This window comes from Nicotiana attenuata, chromosome 5 (assembly GCF_001879085.1).
Source record: "Nicotiana attenuata strain UT chromosome 5, NIATTr2, whole genome shotgun sequence".
Taxonomy (NCBI): domain Eukaryota; kingdom Viridiplantae; phylum Streptophyta; class Magnoliopsida; order Solanales; family Solanaceae; genus Nicotiana; species Nicotiana attenuata.
Genome location: NC_031993.1, coordinates 56,664,949 through 56,681,434, shown reverse-complemented (window position 1 = coordinate 56,681,434; position 16,486 = coordinate 56,664,949). Strand labels below are relative to the sequence as shown.

General features: G+C 40.6%; 1 long non-coding RNA gene across 1 annotated transcript; it reads right to left on the bottom strand.

The window, feature by feature from the left end:
• LOC109226402 lies at nt 11,965-14,608 on the bottom strand. Its single transcript, XR_002068050.1, has 3 exons — nt 14,424-14,608; nt 13,275-13,387; nt 11,965-12,386 (listed from the first exon to the last, which is right to left on the bottom strand). It is a non-coding gene; the product is annotated as an uncharacterized LOC109226402 (long non-coding RNA).

Sequence of the window (16,486 nt, the reverse complement as noted above, 5' to 3'; positions counted from 1 at the left end):
TTTAGAAAATCGTTTGCCACTTCGATATGATTTAAGCATCTATTAAATTTGTCAACAAGGTTGCATTTATTACAAGTAAGCATGCTTTTGGGTCCTAACTACCCGGACATAAGCATAATAGTAGCTACGCACGGACTCTCGTCACCTCGTGCGTACGTAGCCCCCACAAATAGGAGCACATAATCAATTAACTCACCTATGGGGAAATTCCCTCTTACAAGGTTAGAAAGGAGACTCACCTCGCTCCAAAGCGTACCTCCAATACCAAGAACGTGCTCAAACCCTCAAATTTGGAACCAAACGATCCAAAACTAATTCAACAAGGTAGGAACTAGTTAATACAAGCTCACAAGATCGCATTCTAACTATTAAAGTAATTTCCCAACCCAAATCACAAGTTTCCTAAAATCCGACCCCGGGCCCACGCACCCGGATTCCGAGATTTTCCGAAGAAAGTTGTTCTTTATAACCTAAGGAGCAATAATATATGATTTCTACTTCATTTCATAACAAATTTCGTGGTTAAATCTAACTTTTATCAAAACCCTAGGTTTTGCTCTGACCCCATGATTTTCACTAATTTTAGTGTGTTAATCTACCCAAAACCCAAGTATTAAACTCACATTAAGTAGAAATAACTTACCTCACAATGCTAGGTTGAAATCCCCTCTTTGAAAGCCCCCAAATCGCCCAAGTGTAGAAGTGAAATGAAATAAATGGCCTAAATCCCATTTTTAAAAGTTGTGCCCAGGCCTCTGATGTCGCATTTGCGACACCAGGTTCACAAATGCGAAATCGCAATTGCGGAAAAAACCTCGCAAATGCGAAGCCTGGGCTATGCTGCAGTGGTCGCAAATGCGACCCAGGAGTCGCAATTGCGACTTCTGATGGGCTCACAAATGCGGCAGAGTTATCGCAAATGTGAACTCTGCCTGGGTCGGGCTCCTTCGCAATTGTGAAGCCCTCCTTGCAAATGCGATGTTCGCAAATGCGATGTTCACATTTGCGAACAATATCTCGTAATTGTGAGATCTGCTGCAGCAACCAAAAACACCAGAAATCTGGTGTGTTTTCTACTCCCAACCTATGCCCGAAACTCACCCGAGCCCTCGGGGCTCCACTCCGAACACTCACACAAGTCCAACAACATCGTACAAACTTGTTCGAGCGATCAAATCGCCGAAATAAAATCTAAAACTACGGATTCAACACCAAAACGCATGAAATCCTTAAGAACATTCAAATTCCTATTTTTACAACCGGACGTCCGAATCACGTCAAATCAGTCTCGTTTCTCACCAAATTTGACAGACAAGACTTAAATGTTAAATTAGACCTGTACCGGGCTCCGGAACCAACATACGGGCCCGATACCAATATGATCAAGCATTATTTAGTTTCATTAAATCCTTAGAATTTCAGTTTAACAATTTCTAACAAAAATTCATTACTCGGGCTAGGGACCTCGGAATTCGATTCCGGACATATGCCCAGGTCCCATATTTTCCTACGGACCCTCCGGGACCGTCAAAACACAAGTCCGGATCCATTTACTAAAAATATTAACCCCAGTCAAACTTAGCCTTTTAAGAAAATCTTAGGGAAACAAGTGTGCCTATTACAACTAAAACTCTTCCAAATCCTGAACCAACCATCCCCGTAGGTCGTAAATTAGTTAAAGCAAGCGCGGAAAGTCTTATTTAGGGGGGACGGGGTTCTAAAAGCAAAACGACCAGTCGGGTCGTTACAGTAAGCCTACTAAAATGCGGAATAACAACAATAACTAATAACAGCTAGAATTCTTCTTAGGTGAATCCTTTATACAATGAACAACTTCCCAAAACCTGGTAGTACAAGTCATAAGCTCTACAGAGTTTCGCTACAATTTCTAAACACAATCGTATGGAAAATAAGTACAACAGTGAATATAAAATAGGAAGGTGACTCCGAAGCCTGCGAATGCAGTAGCAGGACTACCTTGAGTCTCCTCGGTAAGAATCCGCACAGCTACTAATGAACAATACCTGGATCTGCACAAAAAAAATGTGCAGAAGTGTAGTATGAGCACACCACAGCGACGCCCAGTAAGTATCAAGACTAACCTCGGTGGAGTAGTGACAAGGAACAGTCAAGACAACTACTGGTCAAATATACAGAACATGATATTTATATAGCAACTACGCGATACGGCTAACAATACAATAATTAAAATAAGGAAGGAAAACAACAAGTACTCAGGGAAAACACCGTAAGGAGAAACAAAATGGAAAGGTAAGCGAGAATACAACCTAAATCCAAAATCACAAATACAGTAAAGACAAGTCGTAACTCGACAACTCCGATAGTTTCCACCTTAAGTCTTAACCAGCAAGCGTCAATCAAATAGTCAAACCCTTCAAGTGATAAAAGAGAAAAATGTTTCGAAATATACTTCATTCAAATAAGTGTTCTTTTTAAAAAGAGTTCTTTCAAAATAAAGGCTTTTCAAATATAATCTTTTCATATAGATAACCTTCGCATATCAGTCACCCTGTGACACCTCATCTCATAATCATACAATACGGGTCTCAATACCTGAACCCTAAAACTTGGCATCCTGTGCCCTCATCACACCTCCTGATCATACTGACAACTCACGTGCCCTAAAAGAGTCATTCTCACATGGAAGGCAAATAACAAGGGTGTACGTCTATACTCAGAAATCTCAAGGAGTCTCCTATCCGATATGGGTGATTAACTATGTGTATGCTTGTGCAATCGTGCTAACATAGTTCATACCAACTAGTAAGTATAAGGAATGGAACGGACAGCACCTATAATGTTTACATAAGGACAGGATCCATGAAAACATCAGCTCAGAACATAATGATTTTTAACAGGGGATTCCCAGGATATCGTCCCGTAGTCCCAAACGTAAATATGTGTGCTAGGGATCTCTTGGTATCCTCAATATATGTACTAGGGATCTCTTGGTATCCCGAGGATCTCTTGGTATCCTCAATATATGTACTAGGGATCTCTTGGTATCCCGAGGATCTCTTGGTATCCTCAATATATGTGCTAGGGATCTCTTGGTATCCCGAGGATCTCTTGGTATCCTCAATATATGTACTAGGGATCTCTTGGTATCCCGAGGATCTCTTGGTATCCTCAATATATGTGCTAGGGATCTCTTGGTATCCCGAGGATCTCTTGGTATCCCCAATATATGTGTACAGGGGAATCTCCCGAGTGCAGTCCCGTAGTCTCAAAACTAAATATGCAAGGGGATCTCCTGGAACACCGATCCGTAGTCCCAAAGTAAGCATGCAGCGCAACCAACAGAAACAACAGTCACAACACAACAGAAAGCTCGTACATCACCAAAATACATGAAACAACAACAAATAACATAGTACAAGGTAAGACAAGTAAATCAACTTAAGGACTGTAAATCGCAAGGAAACGGCAGAACCAACTCACAAGGAGTAACCACAGAAAAGAATGCTGGCATAAAGGGAACAGTTCAACAACGGGGAAACTAATATATAGCGACGATCCCACAATATATTCAATAACAAGGAAATCAACACGAGTCAAATAGTCCCAAATAAGGGCAAGTCAACAAGGACATAGGTTATCTAACTTCTTTTAAGATTGGACAATTTCGAGGATATTCGACAATTCATTTAGGGAAGATGATCTTAGCTTCACTTAAGACTAAACAATTTCAGGAGGGGTAATAATTATTCTCAACTAAGATAAGCAACTATGAAAAGATAGCATGACAATAGGAGAGGCAAAATTCTTCAGTTAAATCAATTAGGAGTCAATTAGGAAATAAGAGTGAATCATGAAGCAATTAATTCTAATTAAGCATGTGGAGGTGAAACAAATAAATAGGAAACTCAGTCATGTCAAGAACACATTCCTACACAGTGAATATAAAGACCTAAGAACCCTAAAAGGCCAATTTTTCCACAAATAAGTCCGAGAACGCACTCTTCACCTCGCGTACACGAACTACAATCAACATAGAAGACTCAAATCCTAAGGGGAAGTCCCCCACACAAGGTTAGGCAAGATACTTACCTCAAAGACGACACACCGATACTCTAAAAATGCACTTCTCGGGTGAAAGATCTCAGGGTGGCTCAAATCTAACCAAATTAACTTCAAAGCACAAATAAAACACATAAGAAACTATTCCGAATCATAAAGTTTCAACCTTTAATAAAATCCAAAAATCGGTCCAAAAGTCGACCCCCGGGTCCGCACCTCGGAACCCAACAAATTTTACAAAAACCGAATGCCCATTCCGATACGAGTTCAACCATACAAAATTTAACGAATTCTGATACCATTTGGTCCCTTCAATCACAATTTTTCATTTTAGAAATTTTTCGCAAAAACCAACTCCTTCCCCAACCCAAAACACAATTTAAATGATAAAAATGAAGATAAAATCATGGAATATGTTAGATTCTAGGTGAAGAACACTTACCCAATCGATTTGCTTGAAAAAACCCAAAAGAAGCTCCCAAATTTGAAGTTCAAAACTCAAAATATGAAGAAAATGGCTAACCCTCGACTAATATGATTCTGCCAGAACATTTCGCACCTGCGACCAACTAAACCGCAGGTGCGCCTAACCAATCGCACCTGCGCTCCCCTTCGCTTCTGCACCCAGGGATCCGCTTCTGTGGCATCGCACGTGCGTTCCAAATCCTCCGCATTTGCGGAGACTGCCCAGACCAGCTCTTCTCACACCTGCGCTTCATCCTTCGCACCTGCAGCGATCGCACCTGCGCCCAGGGTCAGCAGGTGCGTTTACACCAGAACTCAGCCTCCCAAAAACCATGGAAAATCACCCGCGACTCGTCTGAAACACACCTGGGGCCCTCGAGACCCCATCCAAGCATACCAACAAGTCATATAACCTAATGCGGACACGGTCGAGATCTCAAATCACATCAAACAACACCAAAATGACGAATCACACCATGAATCGAACTTAGGAACTTTCAAATCTTCCAACTTTGAAAACTCGAGCCGAAACCGATCAAATCAACTCGGAATGACGCCAAATTTTGCAGACATGTCCAAAATGACATAACGGAGTTGTTCCAGCTCTCGGAATTGCATTTCAACCCCGATCGCAAAAGTCAACTATGGGTCAAACTTTTTCATTTTCCAAACTTCAACTTTTCCAACTTTCGCCGAAATGCCTCAATTTACCCTACGGACCTCCAAATCTGAATCCGGACGCGCGCCTAAGCCCAAAATCACTATACAAAGCAGTTGAGATCACCCAAAACCCATTCCGGGGCTGTTTACTCAAAAGTCCAATTCTGGTCAAATCCTTACCGCTTAAACTCTAGAAACTAGATTCCTTCTTCTAATTTGACTCTAAATCATCCGTTAACTGAATTCGACCATGCACGTAAGTCGATACTCATATTGTGAAGTTGTTCCAGACCTTACACCGCTGAACGGAGCTTAAATTCTCAAAATGACCGGCCGAGTCATTACACTGTACATTTACATTTGGGACTACGGGACGTTATCCTGGGAGATCCCCTGTTGCTCTCTCTGTGTACTGAGTTATTTCTTTCTGTGATTTCATTCTTCATTTACTGTTAGTATTTTTAGCTATACTGTCGTATTTCATACTGCTTTACCTTGTTGTATATATATATATATATATATATATATATATATATATATATATATATATATATATATATATATATAACCAGTAGGACCCTGACCTTTCCTCATCACTACTCGACCGAGGTTAGCTTGGAACTTACTGGGTATCGCCGTGGTGTACTCATGCCCTTTACTGCACATATTTTTTGTGTGCAGATCCAGGTTCTTCTGCTCAGCCATACTATCCGTGAGGCGAGGCGATCCAGAGACTTTGAGGTATATCTGCCGCATCCGCAGACCTAGAAGTCACTCTCTATTCTCCCTTCAGTTATAGACTTCTTGTATTTTCTTTCTTTTAGACTTAGAACACTATGTATTTCTTTAGCTTATGATTCATGAGATTCCGGGTTTTGGGAGTGCTATGGTCAGTTGAGAGTGTTGTTATTGTATATGTCGAGCGGCATTTTAAACTCTTTTATTATATCACCTGCAAATGGTTAGTGTATCTTTATTTCATTTTTCCACAAATTGTTAGGCTTACCTAGTCGTAGAGGCTAGGTGCCGTCACGACAGTTTACGGAGGGAGAACTTGCATCGTGACAAGTTAGTATCAGAGCTCTAGGTTCATAGGAGTCATGAATCACAAGCCGGTTTATTAGAGTCTTGTGGATCAGTACGGAGACGTCCGTACTTATCTTCGAGAGGCTATGTAACTATTAGGAAAATTCCACTTCATTTGATTCCTTGTCGTGCGAGATTTGTTGATTTCGAAATTCTAAACCTATGTCTTCTATTCTCTCACAATGGTGAGGACACGTGCTACCGGAGATGACCAGGCACCCGCGCCCCTGCTAGAGCCGCCAGAGGTCGGGGTCGGGGTCTAGGCCGAGGATGCGCATGTGGTGCAGCCAGAGCACCTGCACGAGCTTCCACAGAGGAGCCACCAGCAGCTCCAACCGGAGCCCAAGCGCCTGATACGCCTACTGCTACTACTACTCCAGCTCTCTAGGAGACCTTGCACAGTTCATGAGCATGTACACCACTTTAGCTCTGGCAGGGTTGCTTCCCCTTGCTACAGCTACATCTCAGGCCGGGGGAGGAGGACAGACCGCCGCCCGTACCCTAAAGCAGCGGGTTCAGGTTGATTAGATCCCAGAGGTTATACCGGTACCATCTGTAGCACCAGTTCAGCCTGAGGATAGGGTAATAACTTCGGAGGAGGAGCCACGGAGGCTTGATAGGTTCAAGAAGTACCAGCCTCCTACATTCAGTGGTCTAGCATTAGAGGATGCTCAGCGATTTCTGGAGGAGTGCCACCGTATCCTCCGTACTATGGGTATATCAGGGTCGAGTGGGGTTTCTTTCACTGCCTTCCAGCTTTGAGGAGCAGCCTATCAGTGGTGGCATACTTTTGAGTTGGACAGCCCAACTGAGGTAGCTTCCCTTTCGTGGTCCCAGTTTTCAGATATGTTTTTGAGGGAGTATGTCCCCCAAAGCCTCAAACACGCCTGGCGTGCGGAGTTTAAGCATTTACGCCAGGGTTCTATGACAGTTTTGTATGTTGTCAGTTTCAGTGATTTGGCTAGGCATGCACCGGCCTTGGTTCCTACGGTTCGTGAAAGAGTTCGTTGTTTTATTGAGGGGTTTATTCCTAGCATCAGATCTAGCATGTCCCGAGAGTTGGAGATGGATATTGCTTATCAGCAAGTGGTGAGCATTGCTAGGAGAGTAGAGGGCATGCTTGCTCGGGATAGAGACGAGAGAGAGGCCAAGAGGTCTCAAGAGTCGGGCCATTATTCTGGTTCCCGTGCCCCAACTGCAGTTCCCCGTGGTAGGGGTTATATGAGTCGCCCCGTTCATTCAGCTTTTCGAACAGCCAGCGGTATTCTAGCTCCTCCTAGACCTCAGGAGCCTTATTATGCACCTCTAGTATCTAGTGCGCCTCCTGCACGGGGTGCTTTCAGTGGTCAGTCCAGCAGACCTGGCCCGAGCCAGTCACAGCCGCCACGTCCTCCCAGAGCTTATTTTGAGTGTGGCGACACACGCCATATGGTGAGGGATTGCCCTAGACTTAGGAGGGGTGCACCTCCACAGACTTCTCAGCCACAGCGTACTCCACAGAGTTCCCAGGCTATGATCACAGCACCAGTTGCTAGCCCACCTGCTCAGCCAGCTAGAGGTAGAGGTCGAGGAGGTAGAGGCTAGAGGGGGAGGCCAGGCCAGATACTATGCCCTTCCTGCCCGTACTAAGGTTGTCACCTCCGATTCCGTCATCACAGGTATTGTTCCGGCCTGTCATAGAGATGTATCGGTTCTATTCGATCTAGGCCCCACTTATTCTTATGTGTCCTCTTATTTTTCCCCGTATTTGAGCGTATCTCGAGATTCTTTGAGTTCCCCTGTTTATGTTTCTACTCCTGTGGGAGATTCTCTTGTTGTGGACCACGTTTATCGGTCGTGTTTGATTGCTCTTAGTGGTTTTAAGACCAGAGCCAATTTGTTATTGCTCAGCATGGTAGATTTTGATATTATCTTGGGCATGGACTGGTTGGCGCCCCATTATGCTATTCTTGATTGTCACGCCAAAACCGTAACGCTGGCTATGCTAGGTGTACTGTGAGTAGAGTGAAGGGGTGCCTTAGATCGCACTTCCAGTAGAGTTATTTCATTTCTTAAAGCTTAGCGAATTGTTGAGAAGGGGTGTGACGCGTATCTAGCTTATGTGAGAGATGTCAGTATTGATACCCCTACAGTTGATTCAGTCCCGGTAGTGTGGGATTTCTCTGATGTGTTTCCAGCTGACCTTCCAAGCATGCCGCCCGACACAGATATTGATTTTGGCATTGATTTTTTGCTGGGAACTCAGCCTATTTCTATTCCTCCTTACCGTATGGCTCCTCTTGAGTTGAAGGAGTTGAAGGAACAGTTACAAAAATTTCTTGATAAGGGCTTTATTCGGCCCAGTGTGTCACCTTGGGTTGCTCATGTCTTGTTTGTGAAGAAGAAGGATGGTTCTATGCGTATGTGCATTGATTATCGCCAGTTGAACAAAGTTAAAATGAAGAACCGGTATCCTTTGCCCCGTATTAATGACCTGTTTGATCAGTTACAGGGTGCTCGAGTGTTTTCTAAGATTGACTTGCGTTCAGGTTATCATCAGTTGAAGATTCGGGAGCCAGATATCCCAAAGACTACCTTCAGGACTCGGTATGGTCATTACGAGTTCCTTGTTATATCATTTGGGCTGACCAATGCCCTAGCAACATTTATGCATTTGATGCACAGTGTATTCCGGCCATATCTTGACTTGTTCGTTATTGTCTTTATTGATGACATTCTGGTATACTTTCGGAGTAGGGAGGATCATGAGCAGCACCTGAGGACAATGCTTCAGACCTTGAGAGAAAAGAAATTATATGCAATGTTCGCCAAATGTGAGTTCTGGTTAGATTCCGTGGCATTCTTGGGTCACGTGGAATCGAGTGAGGGGATCAAGGTGGATCCGAAGAAAGCGGAAGCGGTACATAGTTGGCCCAGACCATCCTCAGCTACAGAGATCCGTAGTTTTCTTGGCTTGACAGGTTATTACCGTCGATTTGTTGAGGGGTTCTCATCTATTGCAACACCTATAACCCGGGTGACCTAGAAGGGTGCTCCGTTCAGGTGGACGGAGGAGTGTGAGGAGAGCTTTCAAAAGTTCAAGACAGCTTTGACTACAGCCCCAATATTGATCTTGCCTACAGGTTCGGGGTCTTATACTGTCTATTGTGATGCCTCGAGGATTGGCCTTGGAGTGGTATTGATGCAGGACGGTAGGGCGATTGCCTACGCATCTAGACAGCTGAAGGTGCATGAGAAGAGTTATCATATCCATGATATCGAGTTAGCTGCTATTGTTCACGCCTTAAAGATCTGGCATCATTATTTGTACGGTGTTTCTTATGAGATCTACACTGATCACCGGAGTTCGCAGCATCTGTTCAAGCAGAAGGACCTTAATTTGCATCAAAGGAGGTTGTTAGAGCTGCTTAAGGATTATGACATCACTATATTGTACCATCCGGGAAAGGACCATGTGGTGGTCGATGCTTTGAGTCGCCGAGCAGAGAGTTTAGGGAGTTTGGCTTATCTACCAGCAGTAAAGAGGCTCATGGCGATGGATGTTCAGGCCTTAGCCAGCCAGTTTGTGAGGTTGGATATTTTGGAGCCCAGTCGGGTCCTAGCTTGTGTGGTTTCTCGGTCTTCCTTGTTTAATCGTATTAGGGAGCATCAGTATGATGACCCTCATTTGCTTGTCCTCAAGGACAAAGTTCTGCATGGTGATGCCAGAGATGTGACCATTGGTGATGACGGGGTATTGAGGATGCAGGGTCGGATATGTGTACCCAATGTTGATGGGCTTCGGGAGTTGATTTTGGAGGAGGCCCACAGTTCGCGGTTGCCGCGAAGATGTTACACCCCGTATGTTTAACAACATTGACATCGTTATATATATTTGATATGGTATTTTGAGTGGAACTTTTTTTTTTGTAAAGAAGCAAAAAATAGTTTGAAGAATATGATTTTATATAGTTATCAATATTACTACTTTCGTATATGTTTTAAATTATACACATAATATTAGAAAGTTTATGAGATTTTCTTTATTGTAAAGATAGAAATTATTTTCGCACAAGAAAAAAGGATTATCATTTTATCATTTTAAGAATTAAACGTACGAAAATTTATACTCTGTATATGAGATTAGGAAAATTGTAAGTTGAGAAAATATATGTATTTTTACATAGATGTTTTAAATAATAATATATGTATTTATTTTGTATGGTACCACATGGCCATGATAGTAAGTTATATAATGTGTATCAAAAGCAAGTAGTATTTTAAGTAATTTGAGATAATTCTTAATTATTTAGTAAGTGATTAAAGAGTTGGATAAGACTAACCCTCCCCCACGTGGCAAGATTAGAGATGTTAGAATTAGTCTTATAACGTGAGTCATACTATTTTTATTGACTCATCTTAAAGCTTTCATTCATTGAGAAAGATAACAGGAATTTTCAATCTTTTGAGTTTTAAGCTTCTATCCTTCTTTATTCCTTTTTGCAAATTATTTATTCTTTGTGCTCTTTCTGCACCTTAAGTTCTGGTTTAAGCCTTGTGGGCTTGGATTTTGAAAGAATGATCAAGGATGTCGAAACAAGAGGAAGCTGTTAGTTTGCGCACGAGAATCAACTATTAATTATTTGGTCAGCACTAAGCTTTTTTAACCAAATGTTTTGATTTTGTGGCTTAATCTCTTACACCCTTGTTTCTAGAAGGTAAGCTATCAGCTAGATTATTGTTTTCTGCTCTTTGTATACGAGATTCCTGGAATTTTAAGTTGGTTCATGTTTGATGGCCAGAAAAGTATTGTGCAGGAGTATCGTTTGTTAACAATGAAGAAGGGAAATAAGAAATTGGAAGGTAATGTGTTGTGTGCATGTTGGAATGATGGACACTTATTTTTTGAAAGAGAAACAACGTGTTATAACTTTGAGCAAAACTGTACTTGAATGTCTAGTTAGCTTGTTCTATATTTTGGTCTTCACCCCCATTTGCAGGATGCATAAAAAAAGGGGGGGTAAATAAAAAAATAAATGCATAAGAAAGAACGATATCTTTGAAAAAAAGAGAGGAAGGATATAGGTTAGGTGGCTAGGAAATCTTTTCATTCATTGTTCTGTGTGCTAGTCTAATTTTTTTTAGGTCATATATGGGTTATAATTACGATATCAGAAGAAAAAAATCTGAGATTGGCTAATCAGGTACGTTAAGGCTATCCCTTCTTCCTTTTGGCATGATCCATATGATACAACGAAACGAGCAAGCACGCAAGTTTCAGAAATCACTACAACATTTTAGGCCTTTGGCCACCCCAAAAAAGTGTGGCCTAAAATATCAAAAAGTGTGGCATAAAAGTGTGGCATTTGATCAAAAGCCACACTTTTCGACTTTAGACAACCCTTTTTAGGGGTGGCCTAAACTAGCGTAACCTTTCTCTAACGTCACACTTTTTAAGTCTTGCTTTAGAAGCCACACTTCAAAAGGGAGCCCTATAAGATACAAAGGTCACGCTTCGTACATACTCTTCCAGCAACACTTTGCATGTCCTGCAGCTACGCTCTATAGTGTGCCTTTGATACCTTATATGCCATACTTTTCTTGCGTAGCCTTCTACAACACCCTTATAAAGTGTTGTCTTTGTTATAAAATTATAAATTTTAGATATATCTAATATCACATTTATTACCATACATATACAATTATTATATATTTTATGATCAATGCTAGAGTATGAAGTTCTCAAGCACTACAAATAACAAAAAAAATTCAAACGAGTACACTTGCTATGAACTTCCAAAGTATATAGATATATCATGTACTACATTAACTATGAGAAAATTGCTCAAACGTGCGTCCTAGAAATGAACTTAACAAATTTGAATGTATGTATCATGAAAATGTTTTAAACACATTAAACAATTGAAACAAGCATCTACTAAAAAACCCCCATTTACTCCCCTTAGCTACAGATTTATTTTCTAATACATGGCGGGTTTAACACCCTTCAAATACTCTTCTGATTTTGTGACTCATTTTGTAACCTTGACCTCCCCATTAATCTATGTAGCATGTGAGTTCTTTTGAAGGTTTCTGCACCTTAAGTTCTCTATTTGTATTTTCTTTGTTCTCTTCAATAGCTTTGCCTTCCGAGACTGCAATTTGAGACAAACAAAGATGCATTGTTTGTTATAGCCTGCTAATAATGTGGAAACATTGTATCTCTATATCAGTTCCAAATAGATAATATCATATGAGTACTATAAAGTTGGAGGGGTTCAAATAAATGAAAGCATTAAATAAATTAAAGACATGGTTACGCGATCCAAAAAGTATCATAGTTGATGTGCATACACAATAAATTTAGGAAAGCCAAGCTGAGAGTATCAATTAAGTAATGACATCTAGTTGGATCAAACTGCCCTGTGCTGCTAATAAGCTGCAAATATTTAGCGTGAAGCTGTAAGGTTTATTCCTAGGAAAAGGATTGAAGGAACAGTGGCAACAACTAGGTAAACTAGAAGGACTCTAAAGTATGCATCCATAACAGTTTAAAGTGATTGTCAAAATAAGAGAAGAAGTGCAATTGAAGCCAAAATGATTCAGATGGTTGCCATTCAACCGAAATATTCAAAGATTGACACCTCAGAAAATAAACTCAAAGTAGAAATAAGCAAATCATAGTGAGCAGAACATTAATGTGATGGCAAGCATTTAAATTGGTAAATTGATATAACTTCATTAATAGCGATATATCATTTCAAAAGTAAACAGTAAAAATACTTGGCAATGATTATGCTAGTTAAGCATTAGGCAAACAATTAACAAAATTAGATCTAATGATCTATTGCTTTTGGGTAAATAATACCATAGTCAAAAGTGAAAAAGAAGTTCAAACTTCATTGCAAACTAGAGTGTCTTATGAATAAGAATCATCACTTTTACAGGTAAATATCAAACATCAGATAAAGAATAAACTAGAAATTTTATATACTAGAATTTTCATGAAACTACGAAGCTCCACAAGAGCATGCTTCTAGTACCTGGTAAATGGCCCAGCTTTTACACTCTTCATTGCAGATCCCATGCAGTTGTATCCTTTTGCTCGAAGCTAATCTTTTCCACTCCCCAAAACATCCTTTAGAAAATATTTGATCTATGTTTCACAGAACACATTTCCTTGTCAAGCTTTGTTTTATATCAACAATAACAATAACAATAAACCCAGTAAAATCCCACAAGTGGGATCTAGGGAGGGTAATGTGTACGCAAGTCTTACCTCTACCTTGAGAAGTTAGCCGTAATAAGGACATTGTATCATCACATATAAATCTTAATCTTCAACGTAAATATTGCTACTGACAGTACCACTCAGCTAAATAATCTAGTGCTCTAGTAATGGATGATTATTATTTACATCAAGTTTTCAATCCTCTTCCCAATCAATTAGCCTTTTTCAAGTGCAACACCAACACTTTTTCCTGTTTCTTTCTTGATCAATCAACCAAAAATTTAGAGGAAAATGACTCAAATCAAGATTTCAAGCCCTTACCTCCCACTCATCTCTCTCTATTTTCAAGCAATGCTGATACAAAAGAGACAGGTGAACATAAAGAAAAAGGGAGAAAAGATTCAGAGATGATTCAAGTGGTACAAACAAAGCAACCACAATATATACATGGAATTCCAATGCCAAACAACTCAATGGCACAACTCCTCTCCTGGCAATCAGCATGTAAGTGACCGAATCTTGATGACCATACGCATAAGAGATTGATTCAACTCACACAATCATGCAATAAAAGGTCAAAATCACCAACTTTCACGCACGTCATCCATTGCATGTATATAAACCCACATAAATGCAATTGATGTACATATTCAAAAATTTTAATAAGTTCCATAACGTTGCAGATATTTTAATAGAAAAAATACCAAACCCCTCTTCCATTCTCTCTTGTCTTCACAATTTTTAGTAAATTCCATAACTTTGGGGTTTTAATGAGAAGAATTCGAATTTCATTGTCTTTCCGTCACAAAAATCCAGAATACATACATAAAAAAATAAACAAAACAAGAAGCAAACATGAACACCCCAAATCCACCATTAAAAACCGTATTATGTTAACAACAAAGATAACAAACTAAACCCTAGAAGCCGAAAGAAAACATACAGAGAAAAGGAAACTTACAGCGGAAAGCATTCTGAAGTCAACGCTGGTTTGCCATTTCAAAATGCTCGAACCAATTGTATCTTATAAACAATGTTGGAAGCAATTTTCTTTAGGGCCTCTCGAACCCTTCTCTTTCAACCTTTCAGATATGGTGGGAAGTGACGAAACAAAAAGATGTTACGGGGGGAATATTTTCTCTTATAGCAAAATAAATCTTATTGGGAGGGGGGGGGGGGGATGGGAAATTTTATTTTTGTAGAAATTTTAGAGCACACCCATAAAGTGTGGCTTTAAAGATTAAAAAATAGCAAAGTTTGCAAAGCGTTGCAGTATGGGTAAATAAGTGTAGCTAAACCTGTTGTGATTTGGCAACGACTAAATGGCATGGGCTTTGGAATTAAAAACTACACTTTACAAGTGTTGCGAAAATCTCTGTAGCCAAAAGCTTTTATCAAAGGCTACACCTGCAAACTGTGCCCACAAATTCTTTTGGCAACGCTTTTCAAGCGTTGCTATATTTAGTGTGGTCTTAGGCTAAATTTGTTGTAGTGAATGATTTTGTTCTTAGAAGTACAAAGGGTTCCTATGTTCCTGATTCCCCATACGTCTTACTACCATATTGTGTATTTATAGGTCTCATAACATTCCAAGAGATCATATTAACTCACTTCATTATGCATTGCATTCATTTATACATGTGCATTTACCCATGACTCAGACGGCGTTATATACGCGTATATATATGTATATGGGATATGGAAAAGGTTATGGCGTTATATACGCACCACCACCTGATCAGCTGGTATACGATGATGATTTTGCTCACAGTGGCTGAAATGATATGATGGGATGCCCTCAGAGGATTGATGATGTTATGAACACATGTACCTATGCACGATATGACATTCTACGCATATGCATGATACTATAATTATTTCATGATTTACAGAGCTTTCCAGACTTACAGGTTGAGTCCTTTACTCCATGTTTCGTCCATGTCTTTAATTAATTTTGACTTACTGTTATGTTTCAGTTCTGCCTTACATACTCAGTACATTATTCGTACTGACGTCCTTTTGTTGGGGACGCTGCATTCATGCCTGCAGGTATAGATAATCAGTTTGACGATCCCTCACAGCAGACGAGATTGGCATTCAGCGAAGGATCGGTAAGACTCCACCTCATTCGGAGTGCAGCCGAGTCTATGAGTCATCGTGTCAAAAGTTTGCTACAGACTTATGGGTAGGCCGGTACCCTATCCCATTTGATGTCAAATAATCTTAGAGGCTTTGTAGACAAAGGTTCATTTTGTACAGTATGTCAGAGGCCTTGCCGGCCCATATGTATTCATGTTTTAAGAGCGATAGTTTATTGATACAGTGTTGCCAACTTATAGTTATGCATTACGAGTTGTGGCCATGTTGGTCCATGATAGTTACTAAAGGAATGAAATCAAGCAACTCGACCTATGTATGTTCTAGTTTTGATTGAATGATTATGAGTTACAGAGTGGTTCGCTCGGGCCAGCTCGGCACCGGGTGCCAGCCACGCCTCCCCAAGTTTGGGGCGTGACAGAAGATGTACCAGGATTTGAGGCAGCTATTGGTGGAGGAGGATGAAAAAAGATATAGTTGGGTTTGTAGCTTGGTGCCTCAATTGTCAGTGGGTGAAGTATGAGCACCTGTCACGACCCGGATTTCCCACCATCGGGATCGTGATGGCGCCTACTCGTGGTAGCTAGGCAAGCCAACTTATTTACCTTTTCATCACTAAACAATTATTTTAACAATTTATAGCATCAATATAGAACATGAAATTTACTAAGAATAATAGCGGAAGTCTGATTTATAAATCTGAATCAAAATGCGGAACAGTTAATAATAGCCTCTACCCAAGATTTGGTGTCACATCACTCATGAACCACTAAGAATATACTAAATACAAAGGTCTGAAAGAAACATAGAAGCTGTCTGTCTCGAGACAAGGAGGCAACAGTCTAAAAGAGAACATAAAGAAGAGACGCCGGGCCTGCGGACGCCTGCAAGGCTACCTCGGTCTCGTGATAATGAAAGCCTACTCCC